Raw genomic sequence first — 9,447 nt, 5'->3', positions numbered from 1 at the left:
TGCCACCAGCCAAGTTTCTGTGAAGGCCATGTTTGAGCGTAAGAAGCCAATGTCTGACTGTCACCCCCTTGCCCGGCGTCTGACAGCTGGCTTGTCTGCACTCTTAGCCCGCCAGCTTTTACCATACCAGCTGGTGGACTCTGAGGCCTTCCGCAAATTTGTAGCAATTGGGACACCGCAGTGGAAGGTACCCAGCCGCAATTTTTTTTCTAAAAAGGGAATACCACACCTGTACCAACATGTGCAGAGCCAAGTTACCGCATCTCTGTCACTTAGTGTTGGGCCAAAGGTCCATATGACTACTGACGCATGGTCCTCCAAGCATGGTCAGGGCAGGTATGTCACCTACACTGCCCACTGGGTGAACTTGGTAATGGCTGGGAAGCAGGGAATGGGTAGCTCAACAACAACAGTGGAGTTGGTGTCACCGTTGATTGCACGCGGTTCTGCCACCACCTCTACTCCTCCATTGCTCTCTACCTCGTCTTCTTCTTCTTCTTACTCTGCTGCTGGGTCCTCCTTCTCCTCCTCCACACCTGTGCACCCCCAGCTCCCCCTAGGCTATTCGACGTGCCAGGTACGCCGTTGTCACGCTGTCTTGGGGATGACGTGCCTGGAAAGCAAAAACCATACCGGATCTGTACTCCTGTCATCTCTGCAGTCACAGGCCGATCGGTGGCTGACCCCACACCAACTGCAGATCGGAAAAGTGGTGTGTGACAATGGAAGCAATCTGTTGGCAGCGTTGAGACTAGGCAATTTAACACATGTGCCCTGCATGGCACATGTGTTAAATTTAATAGTCCAACGTTTTGTCTCCAAGTACCCAGGATTCCAGGACGTTCTCACCCAGTCCAGAAAGGTGTCGGCCCATTTCAGACGTTCCTACACAGCCATGGCACGCCTTGCTGACATTCAGCAGCGCTACAACATGCCAGTCAGGCGTTTGATTTCTGACAGCCAGACTCGCTGGAATTCAACGCTCCTTATGTTGGAACGTCTGCTGCAACAACAAAGGGCCGTCAACGAGTACCTTTTTGAACTGGGTGGTAGGACTGGATCTGCACAGCTGGGGATTTTTTTCCCCCGTTACTGGGTGCTTATGCGCGATGCCTGCAGGCTCATGCGACCTTTTGAAGAGGTGACAAATATGGTCAGTCGCACCGAAGGCACCATCAGCGACCTAATACCCTTCGCTTTCTTCCTGGAGCGTGCCGTGCGACGAGTGACAGATGAGGCTGTAGACCAGTGTGACGAGGAGCTGGAAGCGCACGATTTCTGGTCGGAATCACCAGAACGAACCCAGGCACCTGCTGCAACGCAGGGAGAGGTGCCAGAAGTGGAGTCAGAGGAGGAAGGTGGCTTTGTGGAGGAGGAGGACCAACAGGAGCAGGCTTCCCAGGGGGCTAGTGGTGACCTTTTGGGGACCCCTGGTCTTGTACGTGGCTGGGGGGAGGAGACCGTGGATGATGCAGTCCTTGATAATGAGGAAGCGGAGATGGATAGCTCTGCATCCAACCTTGTGAGAATGGGGTCTTTCATGCTGTCATGCCTGTTGAAGGACCCCTGTATCAAGAGGCTTAAGGAGAAGGACCTGTACTGGGTCGCAACGCTACTAGACCCTCGGTACAAGCATAAAGTGTCAGAAATGTTACCAACATACCACAAGTCCGAAAAGATGCGGCATTTACAAACCAGCCTGCAAAACATGTTGTACAATGCTTTTAAGGGTGATGTCACTTCAGGAACTCATCAACATTCCAGGGGCAGAGGTGCCAGTAATCCTGCCACGAGCACACCTGCAAGGACAAAGCCCTTTGGCCAGTCTGTAACGTCAGACATGCAAATGTTTTTCTGTCCAAGGCAGCGCCACAACCCTTCTGGATCCACCCTCAAAGAACGCCTCGACCGGCAGGTAGCGGACTACCTGGCATTAACTGCAGATATCGACACTCTGAGGAGCGATGAACCCCTGGACTACTGGGTGCGCAGGCTTGATCTGTGGCCAGAGCTGTCACAATTTGCCATGAACCTCTTGTCTTGCCCAGCCTCAAGTGTGCTCTCAGAAAGGACCTTCAGTGCAGCAGGAGGGATTGTAACTGAGAAGAGAACTCGCCTAGGTCACAAAAGTGTCGATTACCTGACCTTTATTAAAATGAATGAGGGGTGGATCTCGGAGGGTTACTGCACGCCGGAAGACTTGTTCTGACTTCTATGCAGCTGTCCTTCTCTTCAAGCCTCATGACTCCACACACAGCTGTCCTTTAGCGTCCTCCTCCTCCCTCCGCCACCGTTACAAACTAGGGTGCAAACCCTACTGGTTTAATTTTTTCTGGCCTCTGTGCTTCAGTGGCTGCAACCAAAAAAACTGGGCAAACAATGTCTACAAGGTCAACGTATGGCAAAAAATGACTATTTTCAGCATTTATATGGCATATTTTTTCTGGCAACTGTGCTTCAGTGGCTGCGTCCAAAAAAATGCATATTTTCAGCATTTATATGGCATAATTTTTCTGGCCTCTGTGCTTCAGTGGCTGCAACCAAAAAAATTTATATTTTCAGCATTTATATGGCATAATTTTTCTGGCCTCTGTGCTTCAGTGGCTGCAACCAAAAAAATGCATATTTTCAGCATTTATATGGCATAATTTTTCTGGCAACTGTGCTTCAGTGGCTGCGACCAAAAAAATGACTATTTTCAGCATTTATATGGCATAATTTTTCTGGCCTCTGTGCTTCAGTGGCTGCAACCAAAAAAATTTATATTTTCAGCATTTATATGGCATAATTTTTCTGGCCTCTGTGCTTCAGTGGCTGCAACCAAAAAAATGCATATTTTCAGCATTTATATGGCATAATTTTTCTGGCAACTGTGCTTCAGTGGCTGCGACCAAAAAAATGACTATTTTCAGCATTTATATGGCATATTTTTTCTGGCCTCTGTGCTTCAGTGGCTGCGGCCAAAAAAACTGGGCAAACAATGCCTACAAGGTCAACGACGTTGACCTTGTAGGCATTGTTTGCCCAGTTTTTTTGGCCGCAGCCACTGAAGCACAGAGGCCAGAAAAAATATGCCATATAAATGCTGAAAATAGTCATTTTTTGCCATACGTTGACTCAACGTATATGGCAAAAAATGACTATTTTCAGCATTTATATGGCATATTTTTTCTGGCAACTGTGCTTCAGTGGCTGCGACCAAAAAAACTGGGCAAACAATGCCTACAAGGTCAACGTATGGCAAAAAATTACTATTTTCAGCATTTATATGGCATATTTTTTCTGGCAACTGTGCTTCAGTGGCTGCAACCAAAAAAACTGGGCAAACAATGTCTACAAGGTCAACGTATGGAGAAAAATTACTATTTTCAGCATTTATATGGCATATTTTTTATGGCAACTGTGCTTCAGTGGCTGCGTCCAAAAAAACTGGGCAAACAATGCCTACAAGGTCAACGTATGGCAGTTGTTTAAAGAGAACAGTAGATTACTAGCCAGCAAAGCTACCTAAGCTAAAATGTCCCTCAAATCCCTGCAGACTTCTGTCCCTCCAATACAGAGCAGTATCAAGCAGATTACTAGCCAGCAAACTTACTATCATCTGTCCCTGAAATCACTAACAGCTCTCCCCCTACACTATCTCTTCCAAGCACACACAGGCAGATTTTTCAGATACATTTTTGCCCTTGATCCCCCTCTGGCATGCCACTGTCCAGGTCGTTGCACCCTTTAAACAACTTTAAAATCATTTTTCTGGCCAGAAATGTCTTTTCTAGATGTTAAAGTTCGCCTTCCCATTGAAGTCTATGGGGTTCGCGAACCGTTCGCGAACCGCTCGCATTTTTGCGCAAGTTCGCGAATATGTTCGCGAACTTTTTTTCCGACGTTCGCTACATCCCTAGTGGCTTTGGAAGCCATTCATTAAAGTACCTTTAATGAATGGCGTAAATTTGTGCAACTATGACTTTTACACAACTACAACTGCAGTTAACGATTCATAAATTAGATCTCAGATGTACTTTTTACTACTTGTAGTGGATCTTTCTGCCACTCTAAAGTGGGCTTGGCTAAGGGGAAACCAAATTCTCCTTGGATAACACTTCACTACACACCAGAAGCCCTTCTAATTGTATCTTTCAAATGGAGAAGAGGTAAGAATTGTGAATCTTATTTCATTAGAAAAGTAAATTTCCAGGAATAAGTTCTCTTATGCACATAGTTATAGCGACAGCACTCCCTTAATAGAGAAGTTGGGGCTGAATGACATTCATTTAAATCTACACAAATTCAATATCTGTTCACCAGTCACTTTTTATACCACTGTAATTTCCACTTTTAAGAGTTATGAGAGAAAAGTGGTGTCATTGTGCTTACAGTTTTTGAAATATTGTGGAGTTTTTAAGAGATGTTTTTTAAAAAGCATTCTTACAACGAATCAAACATTCTTTCTATCAAACATTATTTATTTATACAAATCATAAAAATATTAAATTCCCTAATCTACCAGCAGATATGCAGATTTATTCTTTTGAATGTACAGTCTCCAATAATTCAGCATTGAACAGAGCTAACATTTATTATAACCAATATTGTACTTCATTGTGCTGCTTAGTTCTAAATTCAACTCCTCCCTCATTCTTTTAATTAACCTTTTTAATATTCTAAATTCAACTCCTCCCTCATTCATTTAATTAAGCTTTTTAATAGCGTTCATGTCCCAGTGTGGAGCACACATATATATACTTTCTGGCAACACTTGCATGCATTTGATGAAATAGTAACAGTGAATATTCAATTTTCTAACTACGGCAGAAATGCCATTCCCAGGATTCAATTTCCTGGGGATAGGACTTGCTTTGTTGAAAACACTGTATTTTCGGAGCTACAACAGTCCACAAATTCAGCTCAGAGTTATCACAAAGCACTAGAATTGGAATTGTTTCTCCATTCCAGCAAAACTTCCTTACCCTCAAGTGATGGAATATGCTATGACCAGCTTTTGCAGCTAGGAACAAGTCCTTTGTTTCCTAGGAAAACCGCACAATATTTTTTTTTACTATACTTTAGAGGCTATGGACATTTTTGCATTGAAACGATGCAAAATATTATGCTTATCCCTATTGTGGGGGCCTCCACAGCTAGGGTGGTGGGTCCCCCAAGGCCCCACCCTTATACTTTTTACAATGACAAAAATAAAACAGTAATGAAAGGGAAGCTGGAGAACAAATCTATGTATTTAGGCAAGCTGATATAATAATACAATAAGCAGTGTCCAAGGTTCTGTTAGTCAAATTTCATGCACAGGTCAGGGTAGGCAGGAATCAGAATATTCAAAACGAAGCATAAGAGTCAGGAAGCAGATGATCAGTCCGGGCAGATGACAGTGTATCAACAAAGCTTGCTCCATATTAATATTTGAATATGAAAATTTTAAGTGAAAGGGTATTTCACTGTTAAAGGGAATTTTCACCTAAATTAAAAAAAATAATTCTAAGCAACTTTTCAGTATTAATTAAAATTTTTCTGTGGGTTTTAATGTTATTAGCAAATAAGCTAGCAGCTGATTAACAGGCCTGTAGCAGAGCTGACCTGCTACATGTTTCAGGGGTGAGTGCTGAGAACAGAAACGGATAAACAAATGTTGGTTCCAATTAGGGGAACATTTTGGGATGCCAACAATGTAAAGAAGGTTACGTGTATACATAACAGAAAACTAAGGGGGTTATTTACTAAAACTCATTTTTTGTGGTTGGGCTTTTTGAGAGAAAAACTTGAATTTCTAGTGGAAAAAAAAGCCCTGAATTTTTATTATACCCCTACTAGAAGGCTACTTCTAATATCCTCATATTTTTCAACAAGGGGTTCTTTATTTATTACAATACACAAGTTTTAGTGAGTCATAACTGATCATCACTAGTCACCATTTATAAGCAGGGTCGGGCTGGGCCAACAGGACACCAGGAAAAAACACGGTGGGCCCTGGCTCTTTTGGTCCCCTCCAGCTGGGCCCACCGGGGCTACTGCCCCAGGGAACGCCCCCCGTACATGCACGTGGCGCTGTGTTTGTGCGCATACGTGCTGCGCTAAGTATGCGCCCTACAAATGGAGGTTGCAGCATTAAGAAGCGGAAATCTGGGTGCAGATCTGGGCCGACGAGGCCCACAAGAGCCGGGGGCCCACCGAGTTTTTTCCCGGTGTCCCACCGGCCCAGTCCGACCTTGCCACCAGACCTGCTCCTGCACTCCCTCTTCTTTCAGGTCGCACTGCAATGCCTGAAAAACGTACGTGCATGAGTGTGCAGGGGGCGGGAGGTATCACCAGGGGATGGTGTGGGGGTGCGCTGAGGCTGCAGGTCCAGTGGCCCCTGGACCCCTCAGTCCGACACTGTTTATAAGGATATAATTTACAAGATATTCATGGCATTTGTGTATTATATAGTGGATAATGTACCCCTTCTATAATTTATAAATATATTATGTCACCAAGGAGTTACAGGTCACATAACTCCGAAGTGACTTCTATTATCTTTATAAATTTCAGTAGGGGGTACATTATGCATTATAATCTACATTTTGTGTGAAATGTCGGGAGGGGGGTTGGAGGGGTTGTTGTCCAATCTTGGTCGCCGGCCTCTAATTTGGGCACGCCGGCATTCAATTAGAATGCGGCGATGTCCAATTCGGACACACTGTGTCAAATTCAGACACACTGCATCAAATTCAGAACGCGCAGTTTATAAGGATATAATTTACAGTTTGGTCCCAAAGGGAAATGACCAGACTGTAGATTATATAGTGAATAAAGTACCCCCTCTTGTAAAATAAAAGGATATTATAAGTTACCAAGGAGTTTCATGACCATATAAAAACACGAGGCCAAAGGTCATGTATACAGGTCATGGAACTCCGAGGTAACTTCTAATATATTCATATTTTGCAACAGGGGGTACTTTATTTATTATAATACACACGTTTCAGTGAGTCATGTGACAGAAATGACATCAGAACTCACCGTTTATAACTGACGACATCAGAACTCACCAATTATAAGTATATAGTTTACAATATTCATGGCTTTTGTGTATTTTGTGTAGTCTTGAGGGAGTTAAAGTGTGGCATGGCTAATACAAAGTATTAGTGTACTATTATGAATCACCTGATTAAGATTTTTTTTTAATTCTATTTTTTTTATTATTTAATGAAAATATAAATGAATTGTGAAGTATTTGCAGAACATTCAGACTCTGCATTAGCTTACTTATGAAAGTAAGTTCAATGTGCAAAGAACAAGAAACTCAAGCAAATACTTATGCTTTTCCCCACAGTGCAGTGTTTCCACCAGCATAACAGCATAATTATTATAAATAAACACCCACTAAGTAAATTAGCATCTGCATTGGAAAATCTAGCTTCCACATTTTACTGGTATTTAAAGAGGTGTATATTGTGTCATTTCCAGTTTGGCATGTGATTTATAAGGTGCAAGTCAGTTATGTGAGCATAGGTGGAGGATGATTTTATTGTTTAGGTAGGCTAACGATGGACATAAGAGTTAGATATTGGGGAGTACCAACCATCAAACACACGGGGATGGTGTGCAGGGTCAAATAGTTAAACATATATCAGAAAAAAGAAGAGAGAGAGCTGACCCATGTAACTGCACCCACCCATCCACGACAAGTTTTTCTCACGGATCGGGAGGGAAGTCGCTGTGGGTGAAGGGGTTGGAGGGTCTTTTGGATCTGACATTAGTAGCAAATCTAGGCTTTGATGTGCATGAGGCACACTGTACTCTACTGAACATTGTGTTACGATAATGGCCTTGGGTCACCGGCATAAACTACACAAGTACGCCTATCTACCCACTCTATGGGAGGGATCTTGAAGTGGGTGAAGGGGTTGGAAGTGGTATCCTCTGGGTGACCTTGCCGGTGACTACACTCTATCACTGGGGCATATTGAAAATGCTAAATGATAATTTAGTCGATTATTAGTATGTTATATAGGTGCAACAGCATATAACCAATTGAACCCACCTATATGCCTGGTCGATCAGCCTCCTGCTGCTAACCGATATTTTAAAGTTGCACACTGGACATTTGTTTTTTACATTGTATTAAAAGTTATGTTTTAATTTAACCATTTTGCATGGGCTTTGGTTGTCGTGGATGGAAGGGTGCAGTTACATGGGTCAGCTCTTTCTCTTCTTTTTTCTGATATAAAGATGGATATACACTGGCTTACTTAAAGTTAATGTTAGATTCTCTGCTTATGTAAAAATGTCCTACCCCAACTACCTCCTCCCACTTATTTAATGGGAACCATGCAGAAATGCAGTTGGGACTATTTTTCAGGTTAGGAAATGCCAAAATCTCCACATTGTATGAAAAGAAAGACAGGCACAGTCTATGACAGGCACATTTTACACATCAGTTACTGGCACCTCAGGCACAATATAGACAGTGTATAGATAGAGTATACAACATATACAATAGAAGACAGCGGGAACAGACACAGGTACATTAACTGACACAAGACATATATGACATGGCCTAGAAATACCACCTCCCTGGGATGTTCCGCAGATTACAGACGAAATATGGGAGAATGTACTTGACACAACATTTGACGGGGTCATCAGTAGTAGGGACAAAATGACTCAATTGAATTACTTGCACAGGATATATATTACCCCGCAGAGGCTTACTAAATTTAAACCTGACCTAGTACCAGAATGCCCAAGATGCAAACATGACCCAGCAGGCTTTATACACATGGTGTGGGAATGTCCGCTTGAATATTGGGAAAAGGTACTACAGATAATTCGCACAAGAACAGATATCTTACTACCAATGGACTCTATTGTACTAATACTAAATTAGACAGAGGATTTACCCCTTGGAAGGGCGCATCGCACCCTCATATCAATTCTTTGTATGTATGCTAAAAAGTTAATTGCTATGCACTGGAAATCAGATAGAGGGCCTACCTCGCAATTGTGGGAACAATATGTTGAGAATACCATTCCACTATACAAATTAACATATATAAAAAGGGGGTGCCCGGAGAAATTTAATAAAGTCTGGGATCTCTGGATGGATGATGATCCTGAGATAGAGACACCTTGACCAGGATATAATAGGTACTATTGTGGAACACTTAAGAGTATCAAAGGTTTAGTGCGGGTTGGTTTTCTCTCTCTATATCTGGCACTGGCACCCAAATTCAGGACCTGGGGGGAAAATGTGGGAAAGAATGATACCATGCTTTTTTTTTATAATTTATGTTACTTTATTATGAACAGTTTATTTTTGTTTGAAGTAACTAACTACAGAACATGTAAAAGCATCCTTTAGCATACTGTACAACTGTTCCGACAATGTGTGTATAACAATGCTTTTGTGTGCTCAATAAAGGAATTGTTAAAAAAAAGAAATACCACCTCCCT

The sequence above is a fragment of the Xenopus laevis genome, chromosome 2L (genome assembly GCF_017654675.1).
Source record: "Xenopus laevis strain J_2021 chromosome 2L, Xenopus_laevis_v10.1, whole genome shotgun sequence".
Lineage (NCBI taxonomy): Eukaryota > Metazoa > Chordata > Amphibia > Anura > Pipidae > Xenopus > Xenopus laevis.
This window is presented reverse-complemented; position numbering follows the sequence as displayed.